Source organism: Chelonoidis abingdonii, chromosome 7 (assembly GCF_003597395.2).
Source record: "Chelonoidis abingdonii isolate Lonesome George chromosome 7, CheloAbing_2.0, whole genome shotgun sequence".
NCBI classification, from domain to species: Eukaryota; Metazoa; Chordata; order Testudines; family Testudinidae; genus Chelonoidis; species Chelonoidis abingdonii.
In genome coordinates, this window is record NC_133775.1 from 85,073,004 (window position 1) to 85,089,309 (window position 16,306).

Sequence of the window (16,306 nt, forward strand, 5' to 3'; positions counted from 1 at the left end):
CCAAATTGCACTGTGTGGCTGGTTGATCAGGTTGGGATTACAGGTCATCATAGGCTCTATAAATCACTCTGTTCCCAGACAGGAAAGGAACAAAGAAACAAAACAAAACAAAACTGAGCAATGACAGAACAACAATGATAGGCCCTAATCCTGCTCCCATTTAAGTCAATGGCAAAATGACCATTGAAATCACTGTGAGCAGGATCAGTGCTTGGTTTATTATTATAGTATTATTAATTTCTATTGCTGTAGCATCTATAACCCCACTGTGCTAGGTACAGTACAAGCAAAGCCTGTCCCTTTTTGAAAGGAAGTTTTGCCTTCATAATAGTTGTGTTTAACTGGCTGTTGCCAAAGGTATGCTTTAATTTCTCATACAGAGAAAGACCTTAATGTTTGACCCACTGCAAACACTCCAGGAGAGGTGATATTTGAGACAGATTTAGAAATACTGTGAATGCATGATAAAGTGCAATGAATGTCTTACCTCAGCTTTAGTTGAAACATATATATTTCGTGTGAAATCCATAAATCACACCCCCAGAAGAAAGAACATTGTATTATGAATTTGACACACTTCACAGTAAAATAAATACATCAACTATTAAAATAAATTTATACCTTACTGGGAAAATAGATCAAATCTAATCTAATAGTTCACTTATCAAATCAGAAACATCCCCTACTGAATCATTACTTGTTGAATACTGAATAAGATGCATAATCTATCAAAACAGATACCTCCGATAGTAAATCAAACTCACCCTCTGATTCAAATATGTCTCCTGTAGAATCAAAAATATAACTTTGATATATTCGATGTTATCACATGAAATATGTTTCATTTAAAAGAATTACTATACAGGACATCACTAAATTTAACCAAAAAATATTGAAAGTACAATTTATTGGTGTTTGCAGCCCAAGTGTCTCAAGGTTGATTCTCAGAATAGTTTGAAAATACTTGTACAGGAATTGCTATAGTCCAAAATGGGTGCACAACATTTGGGAAGAACGTCAGTGGTATGATGCATCTTCAGAAAAAGGAGGTGTTTTTCCTGATCTAGTCTACTTCTCCATTCACTATATTCAATTTCTGGTATTCCAGCACCAAGCATCTCATGATCTAAGTGCCAATATACAGAAAACTAGAACATTAAAAGGTACAAAACCCACTCAGCATCCCTCCACTAACAGCAGAAAGATTTCAGGGACAACTATGCACCACACTAAATAGGCAAAGAGAACCTGCTTCTTCACCACCATTGCAGCTGCAAAACCATAACCAGCACAACTATTTCTAATTCAGAGTGCATAATTCAAAACAAGACCACAGAACCTTCCAACACTGTACTGCAGCATTATTTCAATATTGACACAAAAGATAGATTGCTATCTACTGAATCACCAACACCAGTTCTTGCTTCAATCTACGTGTTCTTCAAAGTCTCTTATCCAAGAACTGACCAATCCTGACACTGCCTAGCTTGCAAAATATGCCAGGATCATAGAACAAGGTACCATGGGTACAAACCACCAGTATCATAAAGATCTGCTTGATCCAGCTATTTGATAGACTTTTTTGTGGAAAACAAGATATCTACTTTGCTTGTTTTAGAATACTCCTGGCTGTCTAAAGTTTGGAAATAACTTTCAAATAGTTGATGAGATAGTCAATAGAATCAGCCCTTTTTTATTGCAAGCTGTTAAAAACAATGCCAAAACACGTTTATTACTGATCTGTACTTTCTCAATATTGTCTTGTTGCTGTCAATACAAACATTGATTCTACTTGCAGTTTTGGCCAGCTCAGATTGATTAGAACATAAAGAAACAAAAATTGTCGAAAAGAACGTGCAGTTCAATAGCATGGATTGAAGGTGCACTGATTCACACAAGACCGAGAACACACTACTACTAAATACTATACCAATAGGCTGAAGAAATTATTGATTCATTTGAATGCACTGGGAAATCCTAATGGGAGATCTCAGGATATCTACTTAGTTAAGAATATTTCTTTCCCGAACTTTTGTTGCTGTTGAAAGATTCGCTCTTTATTAAGAAATCTTATGCAGGCTTAATAAAAAAAAAAGGACCATAAGGTTAACAAGTTCAGGCTATATATGATGAAGGAGAGACGTGATTTCCAGATGCAATGACCACTTACTGAAAATGTCCTGTCTTCAGCCTCTTAGCTGTTTTTAACCTGAGGCTGTTACCTTGTGAATCTCACATGATCTCAGCTGATAGATGTAATCATACAAGGAGAAACAGTCTTCTAAGGCCTTGATCTGAGTCCCACTGAAGTCAATGAGAGTCTTTGAGATAAGGCCCTAAAATGGATAGGAGTGAAACAATTCAGACACAATTCTCTACGGTGCTTGTACAGACTGGGGAGTGTGGGAAGAGCTGTCAAGGAGTGGATCACAGCTCCCTGATTCTGCTCTATCTGGCACTGTCATGACAGAGCTAACGGGGCCAAATTTAACTTACCTTCTTTTGCCCACCAATGACTCAAGCAGACAGAAAGACACTCAACCATGCCCACTACTGACCCCTCCCATCATTGCCCCCAGTGCTGCTGCCTCCTGACATCACCCCAACTGACCTCTTACTTAGATCTGGCACTGCTGCTCTGGCCACAGTAGCACAGCAAATGTTGTAGCCACCTTCACCTGCTCCATACCATCATTCCCTCTTCATGGGAGAAATTCTTCAGGGAATTTTTCTGGATAGTTTAAATTCACCACAAAATAATTTAGCAGATGGGACAATCCAAATCTTAGTGCTTTATAGGTTTAAAACAGCATTCTGAAGTGCACCCAGAAATGACCTGGAAGCCAGTGAAGGCTGCAGAGCAATGGGTAGAATATATGTCCTGTGGAAAGCTGCACCACTAAATAATCTCACCATTTTATTCATCATCAATTGAAGTTCCCAGGTGGCTTTTAGGTGATGCTCCAAAAAGAGCTCATCGCAAAAATCCAACCCAAAAAAGTTTTGTTTTGCACTGATTTCATTTTTTTAAGAAAGTGATGCATTTTGCTACCTTCTTTCTACAGCTTGCTATTTAAGGAAACAACAAGCTACTAAATATTGTTTCACCTGATGCTAATTGATATACATATTACAGTTTATATCAACTGAGTTGCATGGGAAATATTCAAAAAGTAACTACTGGTTTATTTGCTCGAATACACATGTGGATATGATGTAAAATCCTGCCTCCCGTATCTGGGTTTTATGTTTTCCTGGCTTTCACAGTTACAAAGAAACCAGCCTTTTTCTCATTTTTTTAAAATAGCACCTACATTAATTAAGACAATGTAAAAAAAGTCTTAAATATGTCTAATCAAATAATATTCTTAAGTAAAGTCATTCTTGTAAGAGAGAAAAAATAATCCTTCTTTTAAAAAAAATGAAAGAAAACAATCTCACTTTGCAGCAAAATGCCCAACTTTATACAAAGCCTCTTGTTATTCTCTCCACTTCCAAGGCACATTCGGGTTCTCCTTTTAAAGCCTATCCATGGAACAAGTAAAATCAATTAAACTCAATCAAATCAATTGCAAATCCTTATAACATTATAATTAGTGAAACATTTTTGGTTGGTTTTTATGGGAATCAAGCAGCTAAACTCCCCATACACCACTATTTGAAAAAAAGAATTAATTATTTTGAACATTTTGTAGGATCTTAGGAATTGTCACACTATTGTTCCACCTAGTGAACTACTATATTCTATCTGCAGGCAAAAGCTTTTTACTATGTGCCTTGCTGTACACATAATGTATAGTTCTGTAAACAAATGGCAAACTATCCCTTCCTGATTCTTATGGGTAATCATTTTCAGGATGATGTATGAGCTTAGATAACTTATTTTTGTTTTAATATGAATAGCTACAAACGTTGTTAAAGATAACCGTAAAATTGTTCAGTACTTTCTATATTTCAAACAACAGGTTTTGCAATGATGCCCTTTCAAAATCTGAAAAAGTTCATTCAAGTCTGTTCTGACCCTTCTTTCTTAGTTTCTTCAATTTCTCACTATACATATAGCTCATCATACATCTAAGAATCATCATCATCTTCCTTTTCAGATCATTGTTATTGTTTAACCTGCTTTATCCCCAAACTCTAGGCTAACTGAAGCCTGGTTATGTCCCTCAGATATTAATTGTATGCTTCATTGTGGTGTAAGCCTCCTAAATCCAGAACATAGAAACTATGCTAGCTTTGGAGTTTGTGCTAGGTTTCCCAAACCTCAAGTGTGAAGAAAAACTGCCACCAGATATTATTCTGTGCAAACAGAATTTTTAATGATGTCCACTGTGTATTGCACAAAAGTTGCCTTAATTTACCACCTGAGACCAGTCAATTCACAACCCTTTTGCAAATTATCTTCCTGCGCTGAGAAGGAATAATTTATTTAGATTGGGTGGAAGGGGAAGCTGTCTGTGGGGATCATTGCATTGTTTGGGCAGCCAATTACATGTGCATCATTTTTTAAGCAGATATTTATCCAGTGGGACTGTATTGTTGCATAATAATAGACAAAATTGCTTTTCTTGAGCTAAGTGAAGCAATATAAACAAACTAGTGTACCATGACAATTAAATATGAATATTGAATATATCACCTTGTCCTCTTAATAATTGAAATCCAAGCTGTATTTATTTATCATATTTTCAAAGATATTTTGTGATGCTTGAAAATGAAAACCTTTAAATAATACTCAGTAAAAGAAAAATAATCTGATTAATTATTCAGTGTATGACTATGAATAACCAGTGGATTCAAAAAATAACTACTTTCTGAACAGTTATTCCTCTGGTCATTTTATTAAATTGTTATATATCTTATCTTTTTTATTTTTGAATTGAAAGTATTCATTAATTAAAGGTCATAAAAAGTTACTTTATATTGAGAAGCTAACGAGAAGTTGGAACTCATCATTATCTTTATAATGAAACAAATTACCTGGCTATTTTAGCCCTGATCATTTTTAGTTTAATGCACATCCAAGAATGAGACATTTATATAGGTCTGTTACCACATACTTTATTGTATTTGTGCTTCATACAGAATCTTGAATAAAAACAGAAACTTTCCAAGCAGCATTGCCCAACTGAGACTGAAACACTTTCTCTGTCCAAGTTTAAAACTGGCTACTTCTGAACATTTCTCTGTAGCAGTATGGAGTTTGTGGCAAAACCTCCGTGGTCTAAGTGGATACATGATCCCCCAATTCTCTTATGATATGCTACGAAAATGTGATTCAAAGCAAGTAATAGTGATCAGTTAAAGACATCTTTGGAGTTGTTAACATTCCAGTGTAACACAATTGCATATAGAGCAGTGGTTCTCAAACTTTTTTTTTCATGGACAAGTTGAAAATTGTTGAGGGTCTTGACGGATCGCTTAATGATCTTTCCAAATGTTGTTTGTACTGTTAGCTAACTATTGTAAAGTGCTTTGGATAGAAGCGCTATATAAGAAAACCCTTAATAATAATTAATGTGTTTTTGTTCTACAAATAAAAGCACACAACTCATATTTTAATATCAGTATTCTTACCATTCTAATGCGATAGATGTGCCCTCTCTCCCCTGCTGCGGCAGCCCCCGAGTTGGGGTTGGGAAGGAGGGGGGTCTCTCCCTGGCAGCCGCAGCCCAGGAGCTGGGGAAAGTCACCTCTTTCTCTGGCCGCTGCTGCCCTGCACATCTCAAATTCTATCCACCCCCTCTTCTCACCCCACAGCCCCCTCCCACCTACCCCCTATTCCTCCAAGGTCACCACCTCACCTTACATGTGCATCTTCTCCAGGGTTCAGGCACCTAATTAGTGGAGCCACGCCTGTGCAGCTCCACTAATTTGGTGGGTGGCCCTTCATTCTCTCGTGTGCGGCCACCCAGGCGCGCACCTTAGAGGGATTTATCCACAGACCACCTGAATGAAGCTCACGGACGACCAGAGTTTGAGAACCTCTGATATAGAACATACCCCGTCTAATGTTCTGGAGCTACCTGTTTTTAGGTTGCTATTTCTAAAAGCAAACATTTTGGCAAAGACCTTGTCAAAATACTGATAACCTACCCTAATGCAATTTACATGCCAATAAAAAAAAGTCTTTCTTACTAATAGAAAAAAGTCTAAGTTATCCTTTACCTTCCCCTTATGCACAGAAAACCCTCACAAATATCAGTTACATATACAATGGAGAGTGGAAAATAGGCTACTAAATTATCTCAGTCTAAAACATCTGAAAGTGCCCTTTGGTGAATACTGATATATTCTGAAGACAATGGACACTAATTCAGGGGTGCGGGGGGCAGGGCTATTACAGAAAGTAATTATACTTATCACTTTGGCACTTTTCTAAGAGAGATCTTGTATGTTGAGGACTGGAATTCAATATCCTATTTAAAATAAATGCTGTGAATATCTTATCTCTTTGTAAAATACATCTTGGAAATTTTGTTTTTTCCCAATGGACTAAGTATTTAAGGTGGGGGATGTTGCGGGGGGAAGTCTATTATTCACATCTCACTTCTTAATCAAAATCTCGAATTTCACCCAGAAGTGGAAAATTGACAACGGCTTCTGCAACCTAGCTCTGAACAATTATGACTTGATTTACAAGGAGCCACTTGGCTACATATTTAAATGCAGTCATCTGCAAGATTTGGGGGGTTTTCAGATAATCAAAATGCCACAGATTTAGCACTTTTAATTTTTGCTCCATCTTCTCTCCAGCTTGAACTCTGATTGTAATTACAGTTTCATCTTCCCTTGAATGATATTGTTTTATCAGAAGCAGCAACTGTATCTGGAGACTGAGCTTGATGACTAGTAAGGAAACCGCGTACAAAGCAAAACAATAAGGGTACCTGAAATGAGTCAGGATCAGATGTAACAAATGTGAATCTAGAGATAATCTCAAGCCCTTGAGACATAACACACAGCCCCAAGAACTCCTACAATATATGTGAGATTACTTTGAGGGGGTGGTTATGCCTGGATAAAGATAACAGAATACACGATGCTGTGTAAAGGTGTTTGGGGTTGATTTTCAAAGGCGCAAATGGGAGTTAAAAGCTCATGTCCCATTGATTCTCAGTGGGAACTGGGCATCTCACTGCCTTTTGTGCCTTTGAAAATCTGCTTTCTTCTTTGGGCTGATCATACTACTCGTAAGTAGCAAAGCTGTGAATAAGCTAGGCAGGTCAACCATGGATACTAACAGCATTTTACACTATAACCCATGTATTATTTCATAGAAGGCTATTTTTAAATGTTTTAGATACTTACAAAATGAATTTAATTATGTTGTTATTACAGATTTGCTCTGATATATTTCTGTTTTTTGGGGGTAGACAGGGAAATCGGAGTCAAGAGCCTTGTTTCTCCCCCTTCCCTTTTCAATATAAGTGCTGCTCTTCTTGTGCCCTGTCAAACCATGGTGCCTTTATAACATTGAATCCAACAGAACTTAAAAGTTATAGAGAAGTTACGTTTTTTGTTTAGAAATATATGCAACTCATTTAAAATAAATATACTACTCATTATGTACTAGAGGGGTTTAAATATCTTCACAGCCTACCAGGTCTAGAAACAACTGCAGCATCCTACTTGGAAAAATAAATAAAATCCTAGATTCTATTGGAAAGCTGCTCAGCAGTTTGGAATATTAGAAATAATCCCAGTAGAAAATGCACTGATGCACAGAGTACACAGGATACACTCCCATGAACAAAATAAATGCTGTTCATCAGATGGATCCATGAACTTTCACATGACTATCACCAACACTTTATGTGGTAAAAGTACATGCACATAGACACATACATGATTATACAAAACTCTTTGTTCATTTACGATTAAGGTTGCTACTATATATATATATCAAGATCTCTGAAAAGCAAATCATTTATTTAAGTGCCTAATTATGGACTTTGGTGCTTCACTTCAGGTTTTCAAGTTTAATTTTTTTTGGCCAGGGCTTATAATTAAAACGGATGGCAATGTTAATTATAACAAATACTATTTTTTCTTAATAATACTACCTGTTCTTCACTTTAACATATAAAGTGCACACTGAACTGGGCACATGTAATTACTTTCACTGTGCATACATACAAGGGTATTTTTGTGTACAAGTGGCTAATTAGCTATTATAGAACTGCTGTAACTCAGTGTGCTGCTGTAATGACCCCCAGTTTGCTATGCCACAGGCTCAGGTGACTGCTACCACCCTCAGGCTTCAAACTTCGGAATTCTGTATTGTGTCACCCCCTTACTCTGTTCCCTTATTCCAAGGACCCTTTCCCCAGGAGCAGGATGATAGCTGGGAACTATGGTAGGTAACCCTCAAAGGCCACTGCAGGAATAACCAGTCTCCATAGCTCTACTCCAGACTCGGTTAACCAATTTTTACTTTACTATATACAAATAAACCCCTGAATGAACTCAGTTACTATTCATCTAAAGGGGCCCTCTTTACTCTCTCAAGCATGGAAACATCATATTAAGGAACACAGTTAACACTTCTCTCTTAGAACCTGCTGTTGCTGATATCCCTCAAACTTGGTCTCAAGGTCACCCTCCTGATACCCAGACTCTAAGGGTATGTCTGCACTGCAGCTGAGTGTGTGCCTCACAGCCTGAGTGGACAGACACATGCTAGGTTGAGCACATGCCGTGGCTCGGGGTAGCCACCCAAGTCCAAGCACATTCAAATCCCTGGGTCTGAGCTCAAATGGCTAGCCTGAGCTGCACTGCTATTTTCTAGAATGCTAGCCTGAGCAGAGCTAGTGCAATTCTATCTGCCTGGGTTGGGAAGCATGCTCCCAGCTGCAGTGTAGATGTACCCCAAAAGATCCCCATAGACTAGCTTCTGGTACCTTGAGAGACCATTCCTGGCACCTCCATCGAGAACCCAACAACCTCTCACCTCAAGTCTCTCCTCTGACAGCCCCAGTTGCTGGGATTTGAATGAACATTCCATGGTGGATTCTAGTAACCAAATGGGCTTTGACAGAGTCCTCAGATTTTTAAATCCCTGTCTCATGTCCAACCACATTTTACTTCCCACAACCCCATGCATAAAATTAACTCAATACATTACTGAACAGTCTCCGTAGTTTCAAACAATTATTTATTGCAAAACTTTTTCTACTTAATGTAGGTAAAGCCTTAGACATCAAGTAAAAATATCAGTTAAATTTCCAACAACAATATCATATTAGCCATGTACAATGAACAACCTTCTCTACAGACGAAGGATGATCCAATGGGTAGGCCAGTAGCTTAGGCTTTAGGAGCCCCGGTTTCAGTTCCTTGCTCTGTTGAACAGACATTCTGTGTGACCTTGAGCAAGTGTTTCAGCCTCTTTGTGTCCATCTGTCAAAAGGGGATAATAGTACTTCCATATGTCACAGGGGTATTATGAGGATATACACATTAAAGATTGTGAAGTGCTTAGACACTATGGTGGTAGGGGCTATATCAATGTCTTAGATGAAATAAAATTGCATCTCTCACTATTTGAGTTGCTACAGCTTGCACACAGTGGGCAAACACACCATGATCTATCTCTGTCTTAGAGACATAACTTTTGTTCTTTCTTGTTTACCTTAGTCAAAATAAAAGTAATTCAATCTGTTATTAAATGTATGTTGGAAACAATAAAAATGCTGTTCAGGCAATAACAATGTTTTCATGGTTGTCTGAGTAAGGTGAAAGTGAAAACTAAGGCTTGGTCTACATTAGAAAATTAAATTGGCTTAACTACGTCTCTCAAAGGTGTGAAAAATTCACACTTCAGAGCGGCATACTTAAGCCAACCTAACCTCAAGTACAGCCAGCGGTAGAGAAGGTGGATTACCCCTCCCGTTAACAAAGATAGTGTCTACACTGCAACTGTACTACTGTAGCATTTCAAATGTAGACAAACTCTAGGTAAAACAGATTCATGACCTCAGTTTAGGTCATATGAATTAAATAATCTCAAATGCTTAATACTGACATATAAATCATATATCCAGATATATCTATCAATCACAGTCTACTTGGGAAGGATGAAATATTTTATTCCTCTTCACTGAAGAGCATTTTTACAGATGAAATGTCAGGAAGAACAAAAAGGACTATATGCCAAATTACTTCATATAGCAGTCACAGTTACTTATGACTGGCATGTAGAATGCTAAACCAAAACTGAGGGCATGGCTACACTTGCAGATGTAGAGCACTTTGAGTTAAACCAGCCTTTGTAGAGCGCAGTAGGGAAAGCGCTACAGTCTGTCCACACTGACAGCTTGAAGCACACTGACGTGGCCATATTTGTGGCACTTCCAGCGGCATAGGGAGCAGTGCATTATGGGCAGCTATCCCAGCATGTAAGTGACTGCAACATGCTTTTTAAATGGGGGGGTGGGGTGAAGTGTGACAGGGAGTGTGTTGTGTGTATGTTGGGGGAAAGAGCGTGGGTTTTTGAGGGGCTGAGAGCATGTCAGCATGCTGTCTTGTAAGTTCAGACAGCTGCAGACCTCCCCCTCCCCCCCTGCCTCTGGTGTGTAGCCTATAGGACTAACCTGCTTGTGTATATATATATATAGATAGATATATGTATAGATATAGATATAGATATAGATATAGATATAGATATCTTTGATGTATTGTATTAGGTTTATAAATTTATACTAAACTAAGTTTGGCTGTAATGCAAGAGACCTACAGGCCATATCCTGTATGTTAAGCTAAGGCAAAGTTAGCATATCTAGATTAAGACCTTTTATTCAGAAAGCAAATTTGACCTATATCTTGTTACTTAAATAGATGAGTACCCACGCCTATGTCTATGACCTTTTATTTAGACTGATAGACAATGACGAATGGCATGGGGGGGTTTCCCACAGACTTAACAAGTACACCACAAGAGACTGATGTGCGTACATACCTGTAATCAATGCACACATACATACTAGCCTATGGCATAAGTGTATCCTAACATTTCTGTGGGTGAGGAATGAAATTTGGGCATAAGAGAAAGGAGGGCCGGTATTTGCCCTATAAAAGAGGTAACCACCTCAATAGAGGAGCTTCACTTTCGCCATTTTCTTACTAGCTTTAGATCTCCATTTCTCTCTATCTCCATGTCTCACTTACTTCTTCCACTCTATCTACGACTGCTACTATTTGTAGGCTAAACTTGTTCTTCTTAAACTGTTTCATGGGAACTAGGCTAAGCTTGGTTGACCTAAGTTTTATTCTTTGTTTATTAGGTTTTGATTTAAGTTTAAGATAGTCAAGTAAACCCCAGTCAGCTTTAGCAGCTTTTAGCATTTTCTAAGCACTGCATCTCTCACTCAAGAATTGAGAAACCTGAATTGCAAGGCTGGTCCTGTGTCTCTTACCACCAGCTTATCAAGGAAGGATGTGAGTATATTAACCAAAGCTCTGTTGCATATAATACTATATTCTCATATGTATCTTATGAATAGCAGTAATGCAATTGTAACTTTGTAACTCTTGAGTATTTTACTTTTTACTTACTATTATTGATTTTAATAAAAAAATTTTAAGGCTATATCTGTCTCAGTGTGAGCTTCCTGTCATACCCCGGAGGGTCCTTTATTAATTCTGTAAAGACTGATTCAGGACAAGAACTGTTATCTTCTGATCAAACAGATTGGCGAGCCTAAAGCTATACAAATTATTGTTATTAATTATTATTATTATTATTAAAATAAAATAAAATTACATTAATAAACTAAATTCCCATATTATCCAAATTAATATCATCAGTACACCCTAAATCAGGCTACAGGCAGCCGACTGTCAGAAACGAAGCTTTCAAAGGACATATCCGCATTCCTACAGTGATTCAAAACAATGACAAGAATGTCCACTTGACTTAAGGGGATTATAGGACGTTTCTGGAGGCTGATCAGAGCGCAGTAATGCAACACTTTGTCCACCCTGACACCTGGGTGTTGTAGCCAAGGCGCAGCAAACGTTATTCTTCTTGCCAAGGTGGAGTATCAGCAGTGCTGTAGCTGCAGAGTCAGAGCGCTCTACGTGCCTTGCCAATGTGGATGGGGAGTGAGCTAGTGCAGCCGACGCTCCTTTAATGCCCTGTAACTCTCAAGTATAGCCAAGCCCTGAGAAGTTCTGGTGCCCATAGAAAAGAGATGATATTCTTAAACCATATGCAGCAAACACATATTATTACTTTATAAATAGTTGTCAGTATTGGTAACGAATGCCCCAATTTTGCAAAGGCTTATATCCCATTGTAAGTAAGTACTTCCATTGCAGTCAACGCTCCCAAAATTTCTACTGACCTTAAAGTAGCCAGGATTTCACCTGCCTTTGCAGGATCTGGGTCTAAATCTATAGACCATAACCAGAGCATTTTAGTTACATTTGTAAATGAAAAGTGCCCTGCTATAATAGAATATTCCACAGAAATTTTATCCTGAGTATTCAGAGAAGCAGGTTAAAGAGGGCAATCTCAGCAATATTGCAGAGCTTTAGAATGTTCAGAAATGAGTACTATTGGCCAAAGAGGATATTATAATTTGTCCGGCCATTTAAAGGTAGGACAAATATACTAAGGATTACATCAAGTTTTACAAAATTACACAGGCTATTGTCGTACTTTTAAATATTTGAAAACATGCATTCTACACAATTCCTTGCCTTTTAGTTCCCTGTGCTAATCTAGCATTTCTGAGTATACAGTAAGTAACTAAAAGCTTTTAGTCTGCCTATTCCTGGAACCAAAAATAATGCTGATGGCAGATGTACTTAAAAAATGAAATGGAATAACTGTACAGGTAGACTGCATAATGAGAAGCATTTTCCAAGGAGCCAGCATAAGGTGCATGCTTGATAACCCACCCAAAACAGGGATTAGTCCATGTACATCCCTTGTGCTATACTGAGCATTCCTTTTTGTTACTAACACTTGACACATTAGCGAGAGTGACATTCTTTTGTATTGAACAGATATCTCAGAGTTTTACATTTAGGACAAAATGTTCAGGGTCAATGTCACTTGGTTTCTTTTCTATCCTTTACATAATCCAAATGCTCACGCATTAAAGTGATACTTTTAAAAAAACTGCCATTTCTTCCTGACTATTCATCCACTTTGGTACTATCAAATATTGTCCTACTCAATGGACTTTAAAATTAAATTCTAACTCATTTCTTTAAAACATCTGTACGAGAAGATACTAGATCAGAACACGGCTAGAGCAGGATAGGACCCATTGTGGATCATGGAATCTATCTCTCTTGCCTGATTTTAACATTTAGCCTTAATGACTGTGTGATAGGGGCCAGGTTTAAGGGTTTTAAAGTTCCCTTCTTTGTCTCTATTGAGAGAAGAAATTCACAAATAAATTCAAATCATGAGCAAATTCGAATACAATATGTTGTAATTTATTTACAGATCTTTTTTCAATGAGGAAAAAAGTGGATGCTTTTACAATGAAGTACTCACCCACTGCTCACTCTCAGTGTTTCCACATCTCTGTATGTTCTTTATATAAAAACCACACATAATTCTTTGTTGTACACTATTGAAGTCACCATGCAGTCTTATCACTTACTGCACTCTACCTCTCCACTCTTTATTGAACTGCATTGTGTGATGAGATTAAAGAAACTAGAGTGTCCACATGTCACTTGGACAGTCCTAGTTTTTCACATGATGTCCTGGTGTCCTGGGAACTTCATTTGGGATGCCTGAAATGGTCCAGCTTTTCCTGACACCATGGAAAACATTATTGGTTTTTCTTTGTTTTGCTGTTTTTTGCTCGTAACTACAATTTTTTCCAAGTCATATTGCCCTATTGATCAAAAATGTCCCACACTTCCCTGTTTCATTCTCATCATGCAACAAAAATGTCTTTCATGCCAATCACCCCTCCTCCAGCATCTCAAAAGTCCCTCTGTTCTTTGCTTCCCTCCTTGCTGTGGTCACCTGAACCATAATGAAAAGGGCAGTAAAAGAGGAGGGAAGGGGGAAAAGGCAGAGTTCATTCTCCCTGTCCTGTAGTAGGTCCTGTAGACAGGCCCAACAAAGAAAGTAACAGAATGCCACTAGCCATCACCTTCAGCCCCCAACTAAAACCTCTCCAACGCATCATCAAGGATCTACAATCTATCCTGAAGGATGATCCCTCACTCTCACAGATCTTGGGAGACAGGCCGGTCCTCGCATACGGACAACCCCCAAACCTGAAGCAAATACTCATCAGCAACCACACAACAAAAACACTAACCCAGGAATCAATCCTTGCAATAAAGCCCATTGCCTACTCTGTTCACATATCTATTCAGGAGACACAATCATAGGACCTAATCACATCAGCCACATTATCAGATGCTCATTCACCTGCACATCTACCAATGTGATATATACCATCATGTGCCGGCAATGCCCCTATGCCATCTACATTGGCCAAACCAGACAGTCTCTGTGCAAAAGAATAAATGGATACAAATCAGACGTAAAGAACTATACCATTCAAAAACCAGTCGGAGAACACTTCAACCTCCTTGGTCACTTAATTACAGACCTTAAAATCACAATATGCCAACAAAAAAAATTCAAAAACAGACTCCAACGAGAAACTGCAGAATTGGAATTAATTTGCAGACTTGACACCATTAAATTAGGCTTGAATAAAGACTGGGAGTGGATGGGTCATTACGCAAAGTAAAACCTATTTCCCCATGTTAATTTTTTCCCTATTGTTACTCACACTTTCTTGTCAACTGTTGGAAATGGGCCATTCTGATTATCACTACAAAAGTTTTTTTTTCCTCCTGCTGATAATAGCCACCTTAACTGATTACTTTCATTATAGTTAGTATGGCAACACCCATTTTTTCATGTCCTCTGTGTATATATATCTTCCTACTGTATTTTCCACTGCATGCATCCAATGAAGTGAGTTTTAGCCCATGAAAGCTTATGCTCAAAGAAATTTGTTAGTCTCTAAGGTGCCACAAGTACTCCTCATTCTTTATTCTAGACTTGGAAATCCATGCACATTGTTTCTTAGAAGAGTTGTTTATGTTTTGTAAGTCACAATTTGAAGTATTTTGCCCATAAGTTTTCACCACTGCCTACCTTGTTGATTCAAAGGTAAAAAACCTTACTCTTCTTTCAGCCAAACACACTTTGAAGGAAAAGTTTAACTGATGTTTCACAGATGTAGTTAGTTGGCATTAGTGATAAAAGTGAGAGAGTTATAGGATAATTGTCAGCTATCTTGTACAAACAAATTTTGTTCTTAAAAATAGCCATCCTTTATGTAAGCTACATTAAGTATTAGCTGTATTCAGTTTTGCCAGTATTTTGATTGCCTTTATTTGGAATGATAGGGTCAAATGACAGAGAGGCAGTGACACTCAATGGATAGGGCACAGGATTGGGAATCAGGAGATTTGGGTCCTATTACTGACTCCTATGACCATAGGCAAGTCACTTCACTATTCTGAGCATCAATTCCCCTATTTGTGAACTGGAGATAACAATATCTATCTTCCTGTCTAAAATGCATGGAGATCTATGGATGAGCGCAAAGTAAGGAAAATACCCCATTGTACATATATACAAGTCTTACTGACTTTGTTGTGAGTAAGATACAAAGTAGACGCATCAGTGTTATTCTGAAAAACTAATCCGTATATACTAGTTGTTATTGGAAGTGCTTGTATACATTTAGATACATGTAATATATGGAAGGACCACCTCTTTCATGATGCAATATTGTGGCAGCTGAGATGCTCAAGCTATCAACCCTCAGATGTGCAATCTATGTGAGAGCCTTAAGGTAAATGATAGTCACTGAAGGACCCTTGGCTCTGGAATTCCTTCACTAGTCAAAGTGAGTTTGAATCTGTTGACTTTCAGGGCATATGCCAAGGACTTTCTAACCTCCCCAGCTTTGTAAGATCCCAGTCCCCTAAGGTACTTAAGCACATGGCTTCAATGGTTTCTACTCACACTCTTACATTCAGGCATGTGCTTAAGTACCTTGTTAAATGAAAGAGCCTCAGAGCATTTGGGCTGAATGGCGGGGAGGAGTTTGAGAGGATGGTATTGGTTTGGAAGGTTAAAAAGGATTGTTTGGTTAAGGCCACTGGGCTTAATGGCAATTAGTATGTACTTTCTAACTTAACGGAGGAACAAGAGATGGAGACTTATTTAGTAGTCACCATTAAGGTAATTATTATTATATATAATCAGCTAAGAGCCCTGGTCGTGGACCAGGAGCCT